The 26,844-nt window shown below is 35.7% G+C and overlaps 1 protein-coding gene across 2 annotated transcripts in view; it reads left to right on the top strand.

The window, feature by feature from the left end:
* LOC138698012 (uncharacterized) overlaps positions 1-26,844 on the top strand; it is a 328,549-nt gene that overhangs the window by 197,709 nt on the left and 103,996 nt on the right. The window contains exon 2 of one of the 2 annotated variants that reach the window (XM_069823708.1): positions 5,264-5,347. The exons of the other annotated variant lie outside the window; for it this stretch is intronic. The gene's annotated coding sequence lies outside the window, so the exon portion shown is untranslated. Of the gene's footprint in view, positions 1-5,263; positions 5,348-26,844 lie in introns of those variants that run through there. 2 annotated transcript variants of the gene reach the window in all.

Below are 26,844 nucleotides of genomic sequence, written 5' to 3' on the forward strand. Positions count from 1 at the left end.
AATAATAATAATAATAATAATAATAATAATAATAATAATAATAGAAATAATAGAAATAATCATAAAATAATCCGTGGCACTACAGCCCGCGAAGGGCCCAGATCGATCAGCCAGCTGCTGGCCTCAAGTCCACATGCCGAAGCAGAGGTGGACGATCATCTAATCAGAATGGAGGTATCGTGTGGTTAGCACGATGATCCCCCCAGCCGTTATAGCTGGCTTTCGCAACCGGATTTCTCTATCTATCGTAGCTTCCCAAGTGCATCACGATGTTGGGTGGGCACTGGTCCCATACACTGGCCGAAATTTCATGAGAAAATTTCTTCCCCCCATGAGGACTCGAACCAGCGCGCATTCCGTAACGCGAGTCCTAAGCAGGATGCCTTAGACCACGAAGCCACGGCGCGGAACAGAAATAGTAATAATAATAATAATAATAATAATAATAATAATAATGATAATAATAATAACAATAATAATAATAATATTCAATTGGTTATTTTACAACGCTGTATCAACTGCTGTGATTATTTAGCGTCTGAATAAATTAATGAAAGTGATTTAGCGTTGCCAATTCGATTCTTGAAAACCCGCTACGAAACAGTGCAGAAACCGCTAAATTGCTATAGTGGCAATGTAAAATGAGATTCTTTTACCGCTGTACGTGCTAAAAATACCCGCTAAATTCCTACACTAGCAATACAAATTTCACAGCCAGATCTAGCAGGAAACGCGCTGAATTGGCAACATTGGCAGCATTACTCATAATGCCAGCGAAATGAGTCCTGGACATAGTAGTAATGGGTTATTTTACGACGCTTTATCAACATCTTAGGTTATTTAGCGTCTGAATGAGATGAAGGTGATAATGCCGGTGAAATGAGTCCGGAGTCCAGCACCGATAGTTACCCGGCATTTGCTCATATTGGGTTGAGAGAAAACCCCGGAAAAAAATCTTAACCAATAACTTGCTCCGAACGGGAATCGAACCCGGGCCACCTGGTTTCGCGACCAGACGCACTAACCGTTACTCCACAGGTGTGGACAATGAGTCCTGGGTCCACCGCTGAAAGTTATCCAGCATTTGCTCGTTATGGGTTGAGGGAAAACCTCGGAAACACTCTCAACCAGGTATCTTGTCCCAACCAGGATTCGAACCTGGTCCCACTCGTTTCATGGTCAGATAGGCTAACCGTTACTCCATAGTGGTGGAATAATAATAATAATAATAATAATAATAATAATGAAAACAGGAGTGATAATTTCTAGCAGCTGTACCTAACCCCTGTGGCCCCTGGTCTCTGCCTTATCTCCTAGTCTGCTGACAGTAGCAAAATAAACAAGTTTAAGTGGCTCATTTTGCTTCTATGCCCTACAAGCGCATGCGCACAGCAAAATGTTTTGCCTTCAAACAATGCTCAATGTTTGTGCTACGAGCAGTCCCAGCTTTGCCTAAACTTGCTGTATCATGCTGTACAGCGTTTTTGGTTTTGCTCAATCATGCTTGAGCTTGCTTAATGTGCTCTACATCGTTTTTGTACTTTGGTCGATCATGTTTAAACTTCCTTAAACATGCTGTACAGCGTTTTTGTAGTCGTGCTAGATAAGTGTGCGATATTTCTATATTAATCATTGATAAATATGTGCTCAGCCTCTGCAGTATCACAACCGCCACGACTCTCACCACCACTGACAAGGGATGCCCAATTGCTGCTGCGTGGCTTCTTTATCAGGCGACATTGCAGCTTCGAACTCAGGATCTTGCAGTTGAAACTCGCACCTGATTTTTTATGTATGGCATTATTATAAGATGTCCCTTTTGCCAGCGAAATTTCAAGGCAGGTTTCGATATGAACTCACTCACAGTTCCCTTGTCAAACATTGCAGCAAGGCATGATGTGAAGGCAGTAAAATTCTACTGGATGAACGCACATTCTTTCAGTCAGCAGGCGTGTATCAGCCATTACTCACGTAAAGAGGCGTTACTCAGAAAACGTGTACATTATACAACCGGAGAGACATGAACAACATAATGGGGAAATACACAAATCCCAAGTTAGCTGTTATGATAATGGTTTATAGAGAAGAAAGACTGGACTAAAGAATGCGGTGTACTTTCAAGTACAACACGAGGAATTCCATTCCAATGTAGCAGGTAAGCCAGATATCTTTCAGAGAATCAAATACCCCCCCCCCCTTCTTTTAGAGAAAATATTGCAATGTTGCAAAAATTCTATTTCGAGATTTTTGCGGAAGTATACGTTTAGTATCCATCACACCGGAAAAATGTTTTGGGGAACGCCTCTGTTTGTCTCGTCTGAAATGTTGGATGGATTTTGTTCATAATCACGTTATCTAGGAATAATACACATGAAATATAATTGGATACTTGACAGTAGAAAGGTGCAAAGTTCAAAATTTATTAACAGTATTTTATTAATAAATAACTTCTAATCTTGAACAATTTTAAGAATATATTTTCTATAATTGAATTGATAGTACTTATGACAACTTTTCACCAAATTTTTATCAATAGTTTGATGTCACTACTAAAATTAACACACTGAGAGACAAACAAACTTGATAAATTTTGAATAATTTCAAGGAAAAATTGATCCGGGGCCGAGCATCGATCCCGGGACTCTTCGCTTAGAGCACGAATGCGCTGAAAGATGTAAGTCCCATAAACATTTCGTAGGTACTATAATTCATTTATTATCCATAGATCTGTTAATTTCTGCAAATACTTCCATTAAAGTGGTTTCGCAGATTGGAAGCAAATCACCAGGAACTAAATCGCCGACTTTCATTATGATTATCATACGTTCTATGTTGATGTCGTTGTACTGGTATGACTGTAAACAGATCCAATGAAAATGTTCATAGTGTTACTTAATCTAGGTCATATTACTTAGAAAATAAAGCTATTTTCTACTAGTGTGTCGATTCGTTGCATTTCATTCATGCTACTTGCAATGAAGAGAAACGTGCTAATTTAATGACATTTCCTTCATGTTCTCGATTTTTTAACAGTAGGAATTGAAAAGTTTAAAACAAAACAGCAGTGTCATTTAGAGGTAAAACATTAAGTTTCTATGTAATTCATAGCCCTACATTACCTACATATTACATTGTAAATAAGATTTACCTACGCTTGTCTTCCTGTTTATACATAGAAAACACCACGGTAGGCCTTATATAATAATAATTTAATCAATAATGCCTTTTGCCATAACTTCACTATTAACACGACATCTAAACAAAGGAGGGAAATTAAAACGAATGGCACACTGCACCTTTTTTTTTTTTTTATCAGAGAGCCCTAGTAACTTTTCACCCACTGCCATCTTTTGGTGGACTTAAAAACATTTTACAATATTCTGTGGACCTAGCCCTGTTGATATGTAATTCCCTTTGGCAATTTGAACCATATATATATATATATATATATATATATATATATCACTAAAATGGTTCAAATTGCCAAAGGGAATTACATATCAACAGGGTTAGGTCCACAGAATATTGTACTTAGCACCTTTCTACTGGTAAGTATCTAATTTGCAAAAAAATGATCCGCCGCTCTGGCTTTATGAAGGTAAATTGCACAATATTAATAATATACGTAATTAATTATAATTAATAACAACAATTTCTAATGATTCTTTTTATAACAAAAATGTAGGGTATTGTACATAGAGAGGAGTAAGAACAATATTCTAAAATAAAAAAAGGCAAAAACTGAATTACGAGTGCTAATCCAATCATTCATATTTTGTCATTGACTCTTAACATACAAGCAGGGTGGAATGGTATGGCATGACCCCCTCCCCTTAGCCATCACTTGTTCATTCCAAGTTAAGCAGTGTTCAAGTGCAATAGTGAATAGTTCTCCTCCGTCCCCCTTATTTCTCCTTTGCTGTGCGTTGCGGATTGTATTTTATATGGAGTCATCTTTGCCGACCGTTGCATTGGCCTACACAGTAGTTGGGTACATTTAGTTGAGAATAATGAAAATACAATGTTGACCTTCCTCCGTGGCGTAAATGCTGTCACACGAGTTTTTCATGATGCAGCTCTGTTAAGCTATGTTTATTTTGATCCTGAACAAGGTCAGACCAAACAGTCGCTTTTGTTTTAGTCCGTTTGTGTGCTGGTATGTTCACAAACTTAGACAGGCTTCAATGTCGAATATGAAGTAGGTGTAATTCGATTAAGTTACCATTTGAGTTACAGTGACAACAGGTCTCCAAATGAACGTAATCTATCAACATATCCAAAAGACTATCCTGTTGTTACCATTGTACAATCTAAGTCCCCTATTTGTGGTAATCAAGTCCCTAATTATGGGATATTCCAAGCTTATCTGTCTAACTTGAGTCCGTGGTCATGCCGGTACTCCGGGAAACGAAAGAGACTAAAACAGCTGCTCATTCTAATGCAGAGTATGTTTATATTGAGTGCTCTGCTGCACATCCCCACCTGTACCCACACACTTCCCCACGAAGGCACCGAAAAAGATGAACCCGGAAAAAAACTCGAAACCTGAATAGGTGTTTTAAAATGGCATGAAGTACCGCCGAATCTAACACTAAGTAGATCTACCATATTAGTCCCATTATTTAACACAGTAAGTTTTAAATTATGTTTATTTAACAAGTTTAACACTATCATTAGTACAATATTAGTTTGTTATTAGTATTTACACTTATTAAGATTTCCTTGTGTAAAAGAGAAGTAAATTTTTTGGTTATCTATCAAATAGATAAATTAGAGGTCATCAATACATATCATAATATAGTTATTTCATTCTCCTACATCTATAATCTCACTAAAAATAATTATTTATTTAAAGGTTAAAATGGATAAGTCTTCAATTTTGCTGGGAGGAAAAGGGTTTAATTTGATCTTGTTACGAGTTTTGGCTTAAAAACCCAATCTTAAACTGCTTGTCAATTTAATGCTTAGTCTGTAAAATTCAAAATAATACTATCATTTGGTGTGCTTTAAATTTTATAAAAAATATTCTCTGAATTTTATTGATCTTAAAACTCATTTTTTATGATTTTACTCAAACACCATTGATATAAAACTGCACTAACGCACTTCATTTTATTGCATTATTCTATGCATTATTTTAAGAATGGTCTAAACATTTATGGACCCTGTAGTGGGTGAAATGAAATATCTGCAAGGATTTTTTCATTAATTTGTTGAATAAAATTGTTATACAGTTTAACACCTTTCTTTCTTTTTCTTACAGGTAAGCACTGGGTTAACAATAGGCCTACAAGAGAAGCTGTCAACACTGCTGAGTATTTGCCATTACTATGTAATTTCTTTAATAAAATGCATGATTATTATTATTATTATTATTATTATTATTATTATTATTATTATTATTATTATTATTATTATTAAGAATTCCCTTTGGTCAGTTTCCTCATTCTTGTGTCTCTGTCAAGTTGTGTACCAGGAAGGCGCAACATTTCAGAGCCATTTTGTGTGAAACTAATGTGTGTTGAACGACGTAACAGATTGAGCTGTTCGCCAGAGACTGTCTTGGCTTAAAAATGTAATAATTCTATTTCCGAACTTTGAGGCATGTTGTCTTTACAGATCTCGAAGTCTGTGCCTTAATGATAGTACACCCGTTTTCCACCTAGCTATCTCAATCCCCGGCCTGCTCGTGATGAAATTTGTGGTGGACAAACTAGAAACTGCAATATTTTTTTCTTGGGATACTCCCATTTTCCTCTTATATTCCATCTAAACTCTCCATATCTATAGAGTCTAAGTCCGGACCTTTAAGTTTGAGCATACTCCGAATCTCAGCGCTGAACAATCTGATGGCATCACGGTGTTCCGAATTTCAACGATGACGTCACTAATGCTCCACCGGTGTCGCACCAGTTCCATCAGCTTGCAGAGGTGGTGGCTGTATTCATCAGCCGCCATCAGTGAATCTGATTGGTTCTTGTAAAGGCCGGGAATTAGCAATCGAATGACATCGTGCACTGTTGTGTCATGGCGATGTGTTCTGCTTTGGTTCTGCTGTATTGTTTGTAATAAGCATAACGTAAAAAAAAAAAATGTGTTAATGGCTTATGAACGAGCATGTCAACGGACCAGTTATTACTACTGATTCAAGAAATAAATTGTTTATGCTCTCTTTTCTTTGGACGAGACGACAGTATGGAAATTTCGCAAAATCTTGCTAGCGTAGCACATACAACAACTTGTACAGCAGCCATGATGGCTATTGAATCTTCCAGCAGTTTTGTCATTTCGCTGCAGCGTGACGTCATTGATGTCCACCGGTCCAGTGAGATTCGGAATACGCTGTTTCCCAGGTATTCGTCTGAGGATGGAACCTAGTTCTGTCAGGGTTGGAGCAGAATGGCCCGCCTGTCAGCACGGGATTCACAAATGCCACTAGGGCTACCTTTCGAACTGAATAATCATCCACATATAGAGTGCACAAAGGACCAATGCAAGCCTAAGTACAAGCATCCATTCCGGGCCCGGCTTGGCTTAGCTTAGCTTAGCTTTACGAAAGCTGGGCCCAGAACGGGTCTTTGCACTTAGATTTGCTTTGTGCATCCTATATATGCGATAATTGTCCAAATTCGATAGGTGGCTTGGGTGGCATTTGTGAATCCGATGCTGGCAGGTGGGCCATTCCACCTGGTCGCATCCGCACACGAGTAGCCTGATAAACCCCACGGCTCGCAGCACCAAGCCCTTCTTATATAACCATTGGAAACTTGCACTATTCCAAAGACTTCATCCTAGCTTATTTTTACTACTGTAGATGATACATGAAACGAGGAGACGGTGAAGTGTGTTGGTAAAACTGTAGAAACGAGAATATCCCGAGAAAAATCCTCTGCAATGTCTGCTTTGTCCACCACGCATTTCATCACGACCTAGCCGGAGATCGAACCTGGATGAGAAATCAACCCTCTAGCTTTGAGCCAAATACACGGCTTCGGGTGCGACACTACGAAAGGCAACTAGTCTGTCTATATCTTGAGTTGTACAGATCATGCATTTTGTCAAGACACTCGCGATGCGCAGTAGGGGAACAATGTTTCTGTTGAGGGGGTAGGAGTAGAAGGAAAGATCAGGTGTGTGTCTACCGATTCAAGGCAAATACTAATTCATTCCCCTATAATTCGTAAGTAGACTCATCCGATCTGGTGTGCAGCTCTGTAGGAAGAGTGGAGGAGTGTCTGGACATAATGCATGAGCTGTACATTCTTTTAAACCAAGCATGTCAAGGACACGGGCAAGGTTACGAACTGTCTATCAGAGTGCACTTTGTGAGCTCTGTGGTTTGAGTGAGCATAAGAAAAACCCTTAGTCAGTGATGTACGTTGTACAGGGAGTAAGTTACTACAACAATGTAAAGTTAATACTAGGCTACACATAGCCCTACTAGGATCATTTGTTTAGGAAATTTGTTTCGACAATCATGTGAAATAATATTTCTTTGGAGTTGTGATTGTCAATAATTCTAAATAAAAATTATTTCACATTATAACACAATTTAAAATATTATATTGTGAATGACACTCCCCATTCACGAATAAATGCGCACTAGGCTATATTCTAATACCTTTTCAAAATTTTTATATATTGACAAATTTTTCAACATAAAACTAAAATAATGCAAATTTCTTATTTTTACATAGATATGCAAACATCCCGGTTTGTCATTCGTGAAAGTTTCAATCTTCTAAATTTTTGTGACGTTCTCTACAAATAATTCTTCCAATGTCAGTCTAGCTGGATACTATCCTCATAATGGACTCTATGTGAGAATCTCTCACACGTGGTCTTCGCCTAGTTTCGTTGAGATACATTTGCATCTATAAGTGTTCCCAAATATTGACATTACTTCTTCTGCAAACTTACGAGCGAAATGGGAATTAAACAAGTAAATAATAACCACAGTAAAACTTTGGAAATTGTTAATTTCACAGCGTTACAACTTCTAGCTAGATTTTCAATATTTTAGTAACATTTTGAACTATTTATAGTTTTAAATATTTTTGATAATAATCAAGCATTTTCATCCTATCATCTTCCACGACGTTTTTGTATTCATGGGAATTATATACAAGATAATTTTGCTGTAATTAAATTTCTTACAGATAACGTGTTTTTACACATTATACATACATTGTGTCTCTCCATTGTGAGTGCGGCTTGAAAGCTTGAATAATCAATCTTCAATCTAAAATTGAATAACACTTACTGCTGATTCTAGAACTCGTAGTGTGATTTGAGTGCCGATTAATACTTACTTACTTAGTTATTGGCTTTTAAGGAACCCGGAAGTTCATTGCCGCCCTCACATAAGCCCGCCATTGATCCCTATCCTGAGCAAGATTAATCCAGTCTCTACCATCATATCCCACCTCCCTCAAATCCATTTTAATATTATCTTCCCATCTACGTCCAATTAATAGTCTTCATAATTATACTGATATCCCTAAGGCATAATGAACAAAAATGGATCAGCTTCCCATAAATAAATGTATAAATATAAAAAGAGTTAATTAATTCTTTCCATCACCTCAACAAATAAAGTATACATTTTAAAATAAAATAATTAAATAATCATAATACAAACGTATATAAAGCTCAATATTCTACTGGGTCTCTCTAACACGTGCCCTCGAGTTGTTTTCAATGGGCACTGTAAAGCAAGCAATCGTATGTTTTGCACTGCTGGTGTACTTATTCATCCCTGCCATCTCTCTTGCGGCGAAACAGGGGAAGAATACAGACGCCCGCGAGCACGACTGTTTTCAAGGCGGGCAAAGTACACATCGCGGGCTGATGATGACATAACTCTTTAAACCATTTTCTCTTCGTTGACATCAACACACTCATAGATATAGCCCATTCGTTATCTCGTGAAACCAAATGCTTGCGTGCGCCGTAGCTCGTAGTAAGAACCTTATGGTGGGGGTTAGTTTGCTAGCTAGCTGGAAGCAGTAAGGTAGCGAAGGAAAGTCGTCTGGTGCCAAATTTAAATATATATCGCCTTAGCGAAACTATATAGCTTTTCCAGTAATTTTAGTGCCTAATATGGAGCTTTTAGAGAAAAGAAGGAAAATACTGATGAAAAAGAGGTTCGTTGATTATGCAGGAAAAAATATTAGTTATAACGGAATCCACTGCAGTCGCCTCATAAGAATGACCACATTTCACTGCTTTTACGAACCTTGGATCACGCCAGGAGCGTTGTGAAGGGGCTGCCCCGATTGGAATCCCAGTTCCCTTGAATGCGTGTAGCGGGTAGGGGTAAGCTGTAACTGTTGTACACATAGTTGAATTATTTACATCAGTCGAATCTTGCCTGTCTTGGGTCTTGTTGTTGTATGGTTGAGTCTAGTTCGCAGCAAATTTACTATCTGTTAAAAAGTCGAATGTGTTACGTGATTGTTTTAAATGTGTAATAATATTGTAATAGTGAAGTGTTAATTTAAAGAGAGAAAAACAATTAAAATAATTATGACAATTCGTTATCATGGAGAAGACGCAGTGTGCTCAGTGATTTCGCAATGAGTGGCTTAATGATGCGAGATACAAGCAATGGTTGGTGCGAGTGGAGGGAGATGATTCTAAATGTTATTATAAATACTGTAAGACTCAAATACTTGCTAGATTAGGAGATATTGAGAGGCACAATAAAACAACCATATCAAAGCAGTGGAACCATTTAGCAGTAACCAGCAACCTATTTTACTGTTTAAGCCAATAAATGAGGAATCGAAATTAGTGGAGGGGAAAATGGGACTTTTTATTGCAAAAACGCTGTTCATTTCGAACAACAGACCATATCTGTGATCTATGCAAATCCTGTTTTTCTGATAGCAAAGGAGCACTTGATCTTAAGCTCCATCATAAAAAGTGCACTGCAATTTGCATATGATGTGTTGGCACTACATTTTGAACAATTGATAATCAATGACTTTGGAGATGAAGGGTATAGTTAGCTACTTGATGACAGGAATGACATTTCTATCACAAAACTGCTAGGAATAGTTATTAGGCATTATTCTAAAGCGAAAAATACCATAACCATATATCTAGAAGTGATAGAATTAAATTAATGTAAAAGTAAGTATGCAAAGTTTTATTATACTGTATTTACTAACAATCATTACGATAGGCTTATTTACTGAAGTTCTGGTGCTTTCCTAGTGCTTTTTGAACAAGGATTTAGCGCTTTCTCATTTTTCGGATTGGCAGCACTGACACAGACAGATACAGCCAGAGGTACCCAAACACACAAACAGACAGACATGCGTGAACATTGGCATATATTGGTCTACACTCATGCCTTTATCTAAACAAGCAATATAGCGATCTGAATGTGTTATTATTAATAAGATGTATTTTTGATAACTTGAAGAAGTTAAATATTTTCCATCTTACAGAAATGAAATATTTTGCAACTTACTATGAAACTACAATAAATTATCTTAGAGATATTCAATAAAAGAAAATTAGTAAGTTCTCCCCGCCAAATTTCGTAGAGACGTAGACACAGAATATCTACAATTAACTGTAATCGATATTTTTACTTATATTCTCTTTACTGTTCATAAAGTTTAATTGTGACTGAACTAAGCTGTTGGAATAAATATTATATTATCATCATATCATAAAGTATAACAAACGGACACTACAATGTTACTTGACGTAGTTTATTCACCAGTGTATACAAACTTGGTTGCTATTGCGTTATCACTCGATTAGCAGGAAATATCGTCGCTAGTGTTGGGCCCACGTGTGTGCCGGTCTAGGTGTGGTTTGCATCTGTTAACCCACAAACTGGACCTGCAGACTCCTTCCCTAACCGGATCTCCCTCGCTGTGCTCCGAGCTCTGACTCATTCACTGACCACCAGGATGGGCATCGAGCTCGTGTTTGCCTAGTGCGAGGTCTCAATCTTAAGTGAAACGCTCTTTGCCTCCCACTTGCTAACTACTACTGTATATAGTACCGAGACTGACGTCAGTACCACAAACAATCGGTGCAGACTTTTACCTCAAATAGAAACAGGATTTTTAAATACTGTACACGAACGTAAGAACAATTTTTCTCGTATGTGATTTTATATATAAACACATGTGAAATTACATTGCAATTAATTTTTAAAAAATAGTCTGCCTACGATGTAGAAAGATGACACTTCACCTCTTAGACCTTCTGTTTTATTTCTGATCATGCTTTGTTTTAATTAACTTTCCGTCCACTAGAATATAAAGATCGTTGCAGTAAAATTTCTCTTTCGATAAATATTCTGGAGAACAAATTTTCCTTTTATCGTTGGTGTACTATCTGCTAACTACTTGTCCATAACTGCAGAAGTTGTACGAACAGTTACAAAAACATCATTCGGTATTTATTTTCAGTGCATTCCATTGGATATGGTAGGTGAACGTGTATGAATTCACAAAATAACAAATATGCCTATAAATAAATGACATTCTTCGTCTGTGTACAATGCAGTATAATCACAACTCGAATTTTTACTATTCGTATCTGACCGTGAACTACTGATGGTATGTAATACATAAAGTCTTTCAAATAGAAGAGCTATAGGTCTGTTACAGGGGCATACACAAGGGGGGTTACCAGGTTTGAACCCCTCCTTGAACTTTAAAAATAAAATTACATATATTTCATAATTTCATTACATTTGATCAGTGATGTTAAAGCAAGCGCATTTTTCTGACCTTGACGTCGTGCGCAGGCATCAAGCGCTAAGTATGGAAGGAGGAAGGGTTACCTATATGAATAAGCAGCCTGTTGGATTTAAAAAAACAGTGATGAGCAAACTTCAAATGGATCGTGAAATTTTATGTCGTTATTTTTATATGGCTTCTTTCTGTTTGATATTAACTTACGTATATTGTCTGAAAAAAGTACTAACACAAATTTCTTAATATAGCAGTTGTGTTTTAAAAGTTAATAATATAATAAAGAGTTAAGAAGAAATATTCACATACATTCCGTAGTAGTACAACTACTGCAGTAAGTGAATGAAACACATCATTCATAAAGAAAGTTATATCTCAAAAAAAGGGATTGAGTATGACATGATAAGCTGGAATTTATCTTTAGCCTTATAAAAGTAATCAATAAACTAATCAAAACAATGTTATAGTACAAAGCAAAGTTACCTAGGTATATGTTTTAACTGTAACTAATATTACATAACAAAACTCTTATCGCAGTATGCTTTTAAGGTGATATTGGTGCGCAACTTCCTATCACCAGAATATTAAATTATTTTATGCTCGACCATGCCGAAATGTAGTAATTATACACCTGGTAGCAGTCCTTTAATGCATGTCATTAAAGTACACCTACTCATTAAAGTACAGGTGTTCAGCCAATGACAAGTCAGCTTACAGGTGTTCAGCCAATGACAAGTCAGCTTTGTACCGTTATAAAACCGCAAGTATCGATTATTCTCGGATATTCAATCGAAAGAGAATTAGCGAAAAGTCACGGAGGCTAGAAATCCAATACTGTCGCAGAAGGTTATGTTCTGTTGCTATAATAATTAGAGTTAATTGTAAATAATATTCAAATAAATTCAATTTGTCATCTCGTTTTTCAATTCTAAATCAATATTCAGGTTATACCAGAGTAATGTTAATCTTATTCTGTGCCAAAGTCAATGAAATTCGGCCTCGGAAAAAATCAATACTTTCGCGTCTGCGCACATCTTACAATTCAGGTCAGTTCACACATAACCATAATTTTGAATACTTTCAAGTTAGAAATATGGTCGAGCATAAAAATCGTATGAAACTTGCCTATAATGGTAATTAAGACGCTCGTATGAAAATTATGAAACTCCCTTGCGCTCATTTCATAAACAATCATAGTTGCGTCTTAATTACTACCATTATAGGCTCGTTGCATAATGTACTATTATCGAAATCTTCTGTGTTTTTACAACAGATGGGCACATATCTTTTGTTTATAATGTAACAGTGGTTGCTTTGTTTTCTTCATTTCCTTACAAACGTTTTCCATGCGAATATTTTCAAAAATTTAAATACACTATCTTCAGTAATACGTATTTACGATACTTACATTAGATTTACGAAAACATCACTTCAGTACCTGTAAGGCTACTTTTCTATAAAGTAAGTTGAGAAAATATTCCTTTTGAATAAAAAATAAACTTGTGAAAAATGAGCATTAAACTTAAAACTTACATTCCTATAATGGACTTAAACTTCTCAGACGAATCTAAAAATGAACATGGGTACAGTTTTAATAAGTTCTCTTCCCTTTATCTATTGATTCAATGCTGGCCATGCCTATATATAGCTCGACCAAGCGGTATATGATACTTCTTTCATCTGTCTCTTTCCTTTCCGTTGTAAAGCGCTCAGGCTCTCCTGAGCTCTAAAGCGCGCCCTTGCGCCTATGGGCATCAATTGACATGACTGCATTTGATTGTTTCCATGGATTTTTCTGTTATGTTAAGTGTCTTAGCTATCATAAAAGGAATAACTGTTGACTATTATATAATTATTGTGTAAGTATAATAATGACACAAGCATTTTATTATACAAAATTAAACACACGTTAAAATTTGTTAAAAATTGGATGGCTATGAAAAAACTACTTTTCAAAGATTTTATAAGAATATTCATGAATGTGTTCTATTAGAACATAGTATAATATTAATAAATATACCGTAACATAATAATAATAATAGTAATAAAATACACAACTGTAAGTACATCGAATTCTTCGATCACACTAAGCAAGCAAATGTATTTTACCCGTCTCTAAGACTGTGGACCCCTCTCCTGCCTCACTTCCGCTAGAAGCGACCTTTCTACAACCCGAGCGTCTCTCTTTTAACTGTACAGATAAGTTTCGCGGACATTATCATATCTACAAAAGCACAATTGAGGTTCCAAATAAAACAACAGTCCAAGTTTAGAAAACTAAATTTTACAGGAGGAAGTTTTATTTGAACTATTAATTTCTGGGTTGCATTTATTAACAAGTTTTAGGTTATAGTTTTTTATAGTCAAACTGCAAATGGCATCAAGTGCTTGTTGGATACAGAATAATTAAGACTTATTTAAGCATGACTTGACTCGTTTTATTTTGGCTGTTCTTTGCTATAATGAATTGTTTCATTGTAAATACACTAAATGGACATAAACAAAAATGCCTACATAAAATGTATTTCAGACAAAAATAGCAAATTAGCCTACATCTAAGCATCGATTATAAGAAAATATCTTCATAAAAATACTCCAGTAATCCTAGTCGTTCGCCTTTCGTTTATGAAGAATATCAAGATGTCAAGAGCTGCTGTGTTCTTTTCAACCAAAATTTTCTTACCCTACTCTTCACATTCCTCACAGAAAAGATTCTGGATTGCCAAAAAATATACCGTATATTCTCGAATATCCCGCGCACTTTTTTTTCCCCCCCCAAATATACAATTAAAAATACGGGTGCGCGGCTTATTCGAAATAAAGTTACATTGTGCGATTTTCCTCCCGTGCAATTCCTAAGGTGGTAGTGCATACCATTATCCTCCCGCACGGGTATGTCAATTAACATTTTTTGTGGGTTATTTTACGACGCTATATTAACTGCAGTGGTTATCTAGCGACTGAATGATATGAAGGTGATAATGACTGCGAAATTAGTCCAGGGTCCAGTGCCGAAAGTTACCCAGCATTTGCTCTTAATGGGTTGAGGGTAAACCTCGGAAAAAACCTCAACCAGGTAACTTGCCCCACCAGAATTTGAAGCTGGGGCCCGCTCGTTTCATGATCAGGCATGCTAACCGTTACTCCACAACGGCCCACCTTACCATTGTCAAATGGCATTTGGAATAGGAGTACATGTGTAAGAATCAAGTTCAAGTGTGATAAACCTGTACTTTGTGCGTCTTATACTGTATATTCATTGGATGCGTGATGCATGGGCTTGTTCCCTCTTGTTGAAAAGAACTTCAAAAAGTGTAGCATCTCCTATCAGCTGGACACAATCGTCCTCTGTTTCGTTGAGTGGATTTGTGTGTGTACAAGAAATGAAAAGAGTGTTTTCATATCAGTCATTCGTAACAGTAAACACGTCATAATGCCGAAGTCACTAATATCTCTCATGAAACAACCCAGCCAGTAAAACTCATCGATTTTACCCTATGTCGCGTGATTTGTATTTCCTGATACTAATTTTAACCATAACAGATACCAAACATTCCTAAGGTACACTAAGAATAATGTAATGCTGGTTACAGTACTGTGGATTGCCAGACTTGGCAACCGAAAGAATTCAAATGTCTCCAGCAACGGGACATCGAGGTAGAACATGCAGTAGTGTAAAGGGTTGCAAGTGACAACGAGCACATGTTGAATAGTAACCAAACCTGAACGTTTTTCAAGTAGCTCATAACTACGATTTGCTCACCCTAAATGTTTTACGCGTTTCGCAACTCAGTTCCTTAATTTTGCAAATAATATTAATATTTACAGTTTATTTCCAACTAGTATTTAACAATCTTAGATCAAATGAAGAATTTGGACTCAAATTATACGATAAAGGTTCGTTTTCTGGATTACACACGAAAGGCATTCTCAATAATTCCAAAATTAAGACACTGAGCTTTATTTAATTAGTTTAGGGATTCAGTATATGCATCGACTATTCTTTCCTAAATTTATATTAACTAGGTACAGGCCTCATATTTTAATCAGTTCTAATATTATTTTATTTACAACAATCGGCAACAAGAGAGACAACGAATATTAAAATATTATGTAACGGTACATGGAAACTGCTTTCTTTTATAAATCTTCAGTTGTTTACCGACGCGTAACATGTTTCAAAGTTTTCTAAATCTTAGGACAATGAGCTCGCTCTAACCTGATTTTCGATATACAATATTGTATCTATCGAGCCTGAGGCTCTCGACACTGGAAAATAATTTCATACATAATACGCTAATTGATTTTTCTTTGTGAAACATTTTTTCTTTGATACTTAAAGATGGCAGTCTCATTATTTGTCATTGTATTCTATGTACTCGTAAACAAAGAAAATCGTACAAAAACCCTTAACCAATTGAACATCACTGTGTATTTATTTAAAAAAAAAGCCGTCACTTTTTCATTAGAATTATTATACTTCATGAGCATAATTTTCCATATAAATTGACATATATAATTGAATATGAACAAAATCTGAGTAAAGACATTTTATTATGACTATTACACTCTTACTACGTCATACTACTTTTGACCAATAAAACGGTACTAAAGGACGTATTTCAACCAATCATGGCTGCTTATCGCACAATTTTATCGCGTCTCTAGCATTTGTTTAATTTTATCGCGTCCCTAGCATTTGTTTCTTTGTTTTCCAACATTTGAAACTGTGCTGGTCTGGACGTCAAAAAAAAAATATATATAATTACAAATCACTCCAGTCGATGCACAGCAGTTTCAAATATGACTCGCATTGGCATTCAAGAACAAGGATTAATAAAAATCACTGATCATAGCTATGCATCTTCTGAAATCCGATTTACAAATAAATGAAGAGCACCATTCGGAAATCCTGAATAAGTTGAATACACCATGTAGGCCTAAATCAACGAGTTCCACTTCTATTACGCACACGTCCAATATAACATCAATTGAACCACCAACCACATTCAAATTTGAAAATTGTACATTCAATAATTATTCCTTTTAAAATTATTCATGTTTATTTTTTATGTCATCGTCGTTAATTACAACTTTTCTAACACTTGTGTACAGTATATTAGTTAGGTTATGTTATAGCTTCTGCTATATGATATTATGGATAGTCACGTATCAGAGATTGTTTAATATTAAGATTTATTGAAAATCATCTGTCAAGTGTCGTTGATTACTGGGATTCGGATAATTGAAGTGGAATGTTGCATTTTAATAAAAATGAAACTGAATCAACAATGCCTTCTTGACTAGTAACAGTCCACAGAGTTCAATAATGATTCCATAGTTGGCACAACTGATACCGGTAACAAGAAAACATAATCATAAAACACTACTGCCATCTAGCATAATGTTGAGATGGTACAATAATAATAATAATAATAATAATAATAATAATAATAATAATAATAATACTTATTTGTCAGAAACCAGTGACCAGGGCCTGGATATAACATCGTCAGGTTCGATAGTTGATACATTTGAAGACAGTTGTATTTTCATAAGCCAATTAATATTTTCTTGTATTGGAGTACTTTGTTACTTCTAATCTTTATATACTTTCTTCTAATCGTGTAATAGTCAATTAAATCCCACTCGAGTTTTGATTTTCTCTAGATAAATCAAAACCTCTAGTGAGATTACTGTTGACAAATCCTTATACACAAACTCCATACAAAAATCACTTTTATACATAAGGGATGTCAAAAATATGTACTTTTGAAAAATTCTAGAAATGGAATTTCTTGTAATTTTACAGAAGTTTATCACTCAGATCATTCATAGAGCCGAACATTGTTTGAAAGCAATGAATACATTTGTTTCGGTCATTGTTAAAAAAGATACCAAGTGAGTTCTTTCAGTATTGCGATAATCAAAGAAAACTTTTCCACTACCTTAATTCTGAAGTTACGTTACTGTTGAGTTTACACATCACTCACCATAATAATACAAAGCTGGAAAGTATGACTAGTTTGTTTCATCCTTATTAAATCCAGAGGAGCTTAAGAAATCCATCAAAATATCCATTTCATCAAAAACTGACTTTGTGTCTTTCAACAATGACCGATTCACTTACTAGATGAGACAGCCCTATTAGAAACACCACACGTACCTAGTGATAACACAAGAGTCCAAAATTTTATTGCTGAATAGTGTGGTATATATCGTTTCGAAAATTGGAGCATCACGACTTATTTTGTGACAAGACTGGGATGATGATGATGATGATGATGATGATGATGATGATGATGATGATGACGATAAGTAAATGTAGGCCTAGCCTACTATTATTGTGTTTAGATAGCTTGGCCGGTCATATTCTGCGCAGTAAATCAGGCAAGTCCATTTGATACTGAAACAGATACTCGCTGTGCAGTCCTGTAGAGTTCACTTCTTTTCCTTGTACAAGTGCGTAGTATACTACCTACTGCAAAAACATTAGTACCGTAATGGAACCAATGAACACATTATAGATTATTGTGAGCGGATGAGTGAAAAGGGAAGACTTCACTGTAATATGAACGAGTGTTTGGATAGCAGTGAGTGGAAAAACTGTGGTCTTCCGTTGAGTGCAGGTACGTCACCAATGTTTTTTCAATATAGCTACAACGTACGTCAGCATGCCTCTAGTTCTCCTCCTTCCCCCTCCTACCCTCTGAATATGCCGAGAAACTGACTCACTCCACATCAGATATTCGCGCATAACACCGGTCAAGCTATGTAAACAACAGTACTTTAGCTAATAGACTACTTTCAAAGGCACAATAATGTAGCCAAAATCATCCACACAGAGATAGCAAGCAAAACTAAGGAAAGAGCCGGCCTGGGTGGCGCAAGCGCTAGAGGCACGGACTGTCTCTACCGCTTGCTCTGAAGGGCTGTGGGTTCGAGTCCCGCCTCGGGCATGGGTGTTGTGTTTGTATTAGTTTAGGTAAAAGGAAACAAATGAAAGAAAAAAGGAAAACAAAGATAACTTCGGTAAAAAAAAAAATCGGCTCCTTACTGCAAATATGAACCACAGGATGTCCTATAAACGACAACTTTAAAATGTACTGGGACAGAGAAATCCGGACGGATAGAAAGACTCAAGCCATAAACCAGACATGTTACTTTTCAACAAGAATAAACCTGTCGTCTCAGTTATAGACATAGAAGTACCCTTGCATCATAGCCTACAACACACGTATGCACAAAAAAATCAACAAGAACATAAAATTAATCTCATAAATCAAGGAGATGTGAAAGATCATCCCAGTTATCATCACCCAATAGTACTCTCAGTCAATTGCATCATACCGAAGACATTAGTTCAGCAGCTACGCTATCTACATCTGCATCATATTTTACCACTCCTTAAAAAATCAGTAATTTTTGACATGTCACATTGTCCGACATTTCCTAAATGCTAAATAATTTGTGATACTTGATATGAATTCGTATCATTAAGCCATGTAACATTTTTGAAGAAAAATAAATTCACATAATAATAATAATAATAATAATAATAATAATAATAATAATAATAATAATAATAATAATAATAATAATAATATCTATTCTCCACACATCCTATGTCGGAACTTCGGATCACGAATTCCACATTCGTTTTTAGTGATCGCGTCTCTATAATATTAAAATACTATGGGCCATATTCATAGACATTCTTAGCGCGGGCTTCCGGTGAATGATCAGTGAACTGACGTTTTTCGTATTCATAAACCAGTGTTAGCGATATGATATGAATCCTGTAGAAGTAGGGGAGAGTCGGGTAGTATCGGACATGGGGTAATATCGGACAGTTAGTTTCTTTCATCTACCACACGACGATAGTACCGGATTGACATGGATGTCGCATAGAGAAACGTAACCATGTCATTCAGGTACTACCATATGGTGGTAGATGAAAGAAACGCACTGTCCGATACTACCCGATGTCCGATACTACCCGACTCTCCCCTAATCAGTCGATAGACGGGGCTAGTTTAGCACACTCGTAGCGCGGGCTAGCGAAATGTCTATGCATAGCACCGTATATGTCGTATTATTTTAAAACTATTTTTTTTCTATTTTCATTAGACTTTTTAGTACTTAACACTGAAGTCGCAAAATATTTATGTAGTTTTAACATTTAGATTGCAAAATCTAAGCTACAACTCTAAAATGAAAATCATTCATACAGCTTTTATAGGTCATTCGTTATCTCGTCAACACTACCTGCGCGTCAGAGGAAGAAGAAACTGGGCTGAGAAGCTTCCCTTCCTCGCTACGCTTCTTACTTGTACCTAGCTACTTAATTTACTTACTTCGACCACAAGATTCTTAATACATACTACGGCGCAAGCAAGCATTTGGTTTCACGAGATAACGAATGACTATACTTAGTTTGAAAGTCAGTTTAAAAAAAAAATAGCAATTTTCTTGTCATACCCTACAACCTTCTCCTGGTCCCTTTTCAGTCATGAACTCTCACTCAAACTGTACAGGCTTTCACTGGCTCCTCACATCCAGAGACTCCTTTGTACGTGGCGAGGAATATGTGCACCCGGCCATGTAAAGCATAAAGCGCTGCAGAGACAATGACGAGTACTTCCTGGATGCCTGCTCGAAACTGGGAGCTCATTCTTCCATCAAGCAAGTCGAGTTTCCTGCACGAATATTAATCTAGTCCTTATGTATTATGAACAGGCGGTAAATATAACCTCAATTTAGATCGCACTGATTAAGACAACCGGATCTTCTGGCAAGGACGTCGTTGAGAGGAGCACACGCTGCAATCACGAGATCCAAACTCGACTAGGTGTTCTTCAAGATTACAAGACCGTTTACTACTCAATCTCCAATTCAATGTTCTATCCGTCTTTTTATTATAAAATAAATCCATCCTTTCTACAGTTTTTATTTTTTTATTTTTTCATATTCTTCCCACATCTTTCTAGCACCTCGGTCAGCATTTTTCTCATTGATATCCGGCACACCCTACGAAGTTTCAGCTGAAAAAAGCGAAAAATGTATATAATAAATTAAGATAAAGTAATTAAAATCACGCACAAATGTCCAAATAGAATAAAGTTAAAACAAACACGTAAGCAACAATAAAATTGATTACGTTAGAAATACAAAAAACGATGGACCAATGATAAAAACATTTAATAATAATAATAATAATAATAATAATAATAATAATAATAATAAAACATTATTATTGTAAGTTTTAATTTAATATAATATTTAATTATTTTCACGATTAACAATTTAAAATAGCCTACACGAGTTATTCCAGACCTACATTCATTAACAATATCCTAATGACCTAATCCTAATCATTTTAGATCGTTCTAATGTTTTTAAAATAAACCAAATTTTACACTAATATGTTCTACACTCTACTATTAAGCCCAAGAGGCCACATTAAAATGTGAGGAAATACTGAAGCAGAATGTATCGTAGAACGGAGTAATATAAAATTCTGTATCAATTTAAGAGGAGGGGATCGTATTTTTTGTAAAAATGAGCAAATTAAAAAAACCTTTAAAACACCCTGTTATGTATGTAGAATAGATTGCATAAAATTTCGTGGGTATTTTTGCCCTCATCAGATGTTGAGACGCCATTTTTAAACTTCCTGCTCTCTGGGTGCTTAAATCACACGCTCCCCCTCATTTAATTGTTGTTTCCGACTTCATTTTTTTGCTACATTGCCAGACAAAAATGCATATAATTTCTGGACTATTGAAGAAACATGCATGAAATTTAGAACACAGATTCTCTAGATTATTAGGAAACTTTTTTTCTGTAATAGAATTTCGGTAATTGATTTCATTTTAAAAATATGTCTGTTTGCAAGAAATTAAATTCAAAAAGTGTTATTAATTATTAATTGTTTATTTTACAAATGTAGGGATTAATATCAAAATTATATGACAGACAGTTTGTATAGCATGCTTTTACAAGTGAAACTTAAACAACTATTTGAATTTATCTGTAAAAATGACTTAGATATATCGGTTTTAGTAAAATCCTGCATTAAGTACATTTTTTTTTTCAAATCTGAGTCCCTAAATTTTTTTTTTTTTTTTTTTTTTTTTTTTTTTTTTTTTTTTTTTTTTTTTTTTTTTTTCCCCCCCCCCCAAAATATTTATATTTGTTTGGGTTTCCATAGCCTTGAACTGTCCGCATCTGTGGAGTAACGGTTAGCCCGTCTAGCCGCAAAACGAGGTAGCCCGGGTTCGATTCCCAGTCGGGGCAAGTTACCTGGTTGAGGTTTTTCCCTCAACCAAATACGAGCAAATGCGGTGTTGGACCCCGGACTCATTTCACCGGGATTATCACCTTCATCTCATTCAGACGTTAAATAACCTACCAAAATAAAAAATAAATAAAATAGCCATGAGCTCTCTACATACAAAAAAATAATAATATTTTACACCAAATAGGGAAAACGTTTTAACAAATACCGTTCTCTCCCATTAAAAAGAAAATAATTATATAATTCATTCGTTAATTCATAGTTTTCTGTCCAAGGCCAGGTCTGTAACTGCAAACCCAGCTTTCTCCAATCGTTCCTATTTTCTACCTTCCTCTTAATCTCCATATAAGATACATACATGTATCTCATCGTCATCTATGTATCCTCTGATATCTTGTTCTACCCCTAAATTTCTCCCGATTACCAGACCTTTCAGTGCAACATTCAGTAGGCAGTTTCCTCTCAGCCAGTGACCCCGCCAATTCATTTGTCTTTTCCTGATCAGTTTCTGTATCATTCTTTCTTCACCCACTCTTTGCAACACAGCTTCATTTCTTATTCTCTCTGTCCATTTCACACGCTCTGTTCTACTCCATATCCACATTTCAAATGCTTCTTTCTATTCGCTTCTCTTCACTTCGTCGTAATGTTCACTTTTCTGCCCCGTACCAATGCTAATAATAATATTATTATTATTACAATATATTATTTTCTGTGTCCCGCGCCGTGGGATCGTGGTCTAAAGCATCCTGCCTAAGACTTAATTTACGGAATGCGCGCTGGTTCGAATCCTCATGGGGGAAGAAATTTACTCATGAAATTTCGGCAAGTGTATGGGACCAGTGTCCACCCAACATCGTGATGCACTTGGGGAGTTGCGATAGGTAGCGAAATCCGGTTGCGAAAGTCAGCTATAACGGCTGGGGGGGACCATTGTGCTAACCATACGATACCTCCATTCCGGTTGGATGATAGCCCACCTCTGCTTCGGCATGTGGCCGTGAGGCCAGCAGCCGGCTGGTCGGTCTTGGCCCTTCATGGGCTGTAGCGTCACGGATTATTATTATTATTATTATTATTATTATTATTATTATTATTATTATTATTTTCTGTATCAATTTCTCTGTTTCTTTCTCTTTTTCTCTCTCTATTTCTCCGTATCTTTCTCTCTTTCTCTGTTTATCTCCCTCTCTCTTTTGTCTCTATCTCTCAATTCATTTCTCTATCCATCCATGTATTTATTTATTTTTATGAAGATAACAGCCACAGCCCAATTACAATGTTCATGACATGACTTTCAATTTACATAATTTATAATACACAAACATGGAAAACGAGACATTACTATTGCTATTATTATTATTATTATTATTATTATTATTATTATTATTATTATTATTATTATTATTATTTTGTTCGCGGGCCCCCTTTAATTGCTCTGCCCCCCACCCCCACCAAAAAGCCAATGCTCCTTGATGAGAGTCATTAGATTTCGTAGATGAGGAATGCCGTCACGAAAATGTCTCTACTGCATGAAACAATAAAATACAAACCCTCGCGTCATCGGAACAGCACACACCGAGTATGACAGAGGAATGAATATCCTAGTGCAGGAACTGAAGGACATATAAACACAGTGCAGCAGCAGCGGCGGCGGCGGCAGATCTTACTTTCACTGAGATGGGAATGCGATAGGTCAGCATGCGGACGCGGCTGTCATGACCCGTTTTAATTTACTGTAACACGGCTGAGCACTTACCGTCGAGCCCACACACTGCACGAACATCTCCTTCCTGTGTAACCTTCTTCCATACCGAAATGTCACCCACTACCTTTAAAGGGATCAGTCTTGTTTCCTGATACAAGAAGGAAATTGTTCGTACCTAACAAGATGTGTACATTTCCAACTACCGTCGTTCTCACAATGCCACATTCTATGTTTTGGCTATTTAAATTTTGAACCAACGGTGTATTTCTTTTTCCACATAATTTCCACATCTTATTAGTCGTCTCATAAGTAGGGACACCCGGTTTCAGGGAACGATTTTTTTTCACATAATTCTGCTCTAGGGTCATTCCATTGTTACGGATGTGAAAAGTATTTACAGACGTGGACAAATTATTAGACTAAATTAATTATATGTACAACGAAGCTGTATTTATCGGTAGAAATAATGAACAAAAATGTATTTTGCACATATATAGGCTAATGAACGGAAAATTGAGTCTTGAGGTTACTAATATTTTGTGAACATTCCCTTGTTCTTCATTAACATGTTGATTTTGTCAGAAATGCTGGAAACCAAAGTTTGACACTTTCTTTGAATATCAACATCATTTAGTCAGATATCAGACAGTGCTTAAATGAGTTCATGTTTTGTTGTAAGCCTCTTTTTGTTCACTTTCTTCTTCAGTATAGATAATAGATTTTCGATTTCGTTCATGTCAGGTCTTCTTGCAGGCCATGGGAGAATATGAGGAGCATCGTTTCAAAACGTATTAAGTCCAACAGTGGACGAAATTAAATTCGTTACTTTCTATTTATTTATCTTTCATGCTGTGAAGTCTGATGGTTCCAAGTCGTCATATTTGTAAACTGTGAAACAAGTACTTCAAAATGGTATTATGTAGTGTTTTGAAAACTTGTCCAGTTTACGAGTAATTCAGTTTTTCGTCAGTCGTGTAAAAAAATTGTAAGTTGGACATAATACGATTTGAAACGATGCTCCTCCCACTTCTGCAGTATATAATTAAAACACCAGTAGTACCAACATATCCAGAAAAAATGTACTTAACTATTGGAAAAATATGCCAGAAGATGTAAACAATCACATTTACAACAAGAGATATTCTGTGAATTATACTGATAGTTGATATGACGAATTATATTATGTTTCCAAGAAAACATTTTAGTCTAATAATATGTCCACGTCTGCAGTTATATTGACTAAAATACTTAAGATTATGTCAATTTCTTATCTTGTAGGCAGTTGAAGAGGCTATGATATCTACCTGTAGTTACCTAGTTCTTGACCAATAATTATGAAATCCATACATTTTCTCTAAGAAAAGGGGAAGGCAAAAGAATAAATGTTACGGATGTGACAAAATTTTCCATTGAAATTGTGAATTCATGTACCTAGTTCATTCCATAACTCTTCTAATTGATAAGTTCTGGAAGAAAAGGACTTTTTTTTTTTCCTTTATCTGTAAGAATTTTAGAACAAGATTACATCTTTTAAACTTGGATTTGCGTTTGTCTAAGGACATACAGAATGTTTATAACATATTACGGGTGTGACAGAATAGTTAAAATATGAAATTTCAATTATTTTATTATTTTCTCGAAACATCTTAAAATACAACTAGTTAAAGATATAAAAGGAAACAATAATGCAATCACAAAGTTTTACTATTTGATTTTACTGTGAAAATTAATCATTTTCAAACAGAAATAAACTCTCCACGCTTATTTATTTATAATTCTTGAATGTTTCATTTTTTTTAGCTATGACAGAAGCTTTCTCCATAGATACACCTTTGTTCTTTGGCCAGAATCATAAATTCCCACTAAAACCAACAAAGGAAACAAAACCAGGATTGAAATTAAAGTGGGAGATGTCGATCAGTTTTTCCAGTGCTTGATTAACGTTAGTGTCAAATGTAGTAGATCTATATGCGTTTTCAATGGCCCTAACTATAAAATGAAAACTTAAATAAACAAATTGAAATTGTGAGAACGTTTGTAAGCTCGCTGTTCAATCCAAACCTTACTGAAGGGAAAAGATAAGTAAACAGATGGAATAATCACTTTTACACTAAGAATTTATAATTTTAAAACAAAGATCAAATTTAAATAGCTTTAAAAATCTTGCATAACGGAAAAATTACGTAAGTAGCCTAAAATATTTTGCCAAAAAAACCGGACAAATCGCGTCCGGATGAACTATTCAACCGGACACCGAACAGCAGAGTAGAACCGGACTTAAACATAGTGCTCAAAATAAAATTATGTTTAATTGTTATTTTTTATTTATTACTTTACTTAATAAAATAATAAATAATATTTTAAAACATTTTTCTGTGAAATTCGCAATGTGTGCAACTTAACACTACAAATTTCCCCCCTCTTGCTTCCTACCTAATAATACCTCTTAACTTAAACATGTTGTTTAAATATGACTAATAGTAATTTAATAAATAATATTTTTAAACAATTTCCTGTGAAAATCGCAAAGTATGTATCATTATTCCGGTACCTTCTAACTTACTTACAGATGGCTTTTAAGGAACCCGAAGGTCCATTGCCGCCCTCACATAAGCCCGCCATCGGTCCCTATCCTGTGCAAGATTAATCCAGTCTCTATCATCATATCTCACTTCCCTCAAATCCAGTTTAATATTATCCCATCTACGCCTCGGCCTCCCCAAAGGTCTTTTTCCCTCCGGTCTCCCAGCTACAACTCTATATGCATTTCTGGATTCTTCCATACGTGCTACATGCCCTACCCATCTCAAACGTCTGGATTTAATGTTCCTAATTATGTCAGGTGAAAAATACAATGCATGCAGTTCTGCATTGTGTAACTTTCTCCAGTCTCCTGTAACTTCATCCCTTTCAGCTCCAAATATTTTTCTAAGAACCTTATTCTGATACATCCTTAATCTCTGTTCCTCTCTCAAAGTGAGAGCCCAAGTTTCACAACCATACAGAACAACCGGTAATATAAATTCTAACTTTCAGATTTTTTGACATTAGACTAGATGACAAAAGCTTCTCAACTGAATAATAACAGGCATTTCCCATATTTATTCTTC

The sequence above is a fragment of the Periplaneta americana genome, chromosome 1 (assembly GCF_040183065.1).
Source record: "Periplaneta americana isolate PAMFEO1 chromosome 1, P.americana_PAMFEO1_priV1, whole genome shotgun sequence".
NCBI classification, from domain to species: Eukaryota; Metazoa; Arthropoda; class Insecta; order Blattodea; family Blattidae; genus Periplaneta; species Periplaneta americana.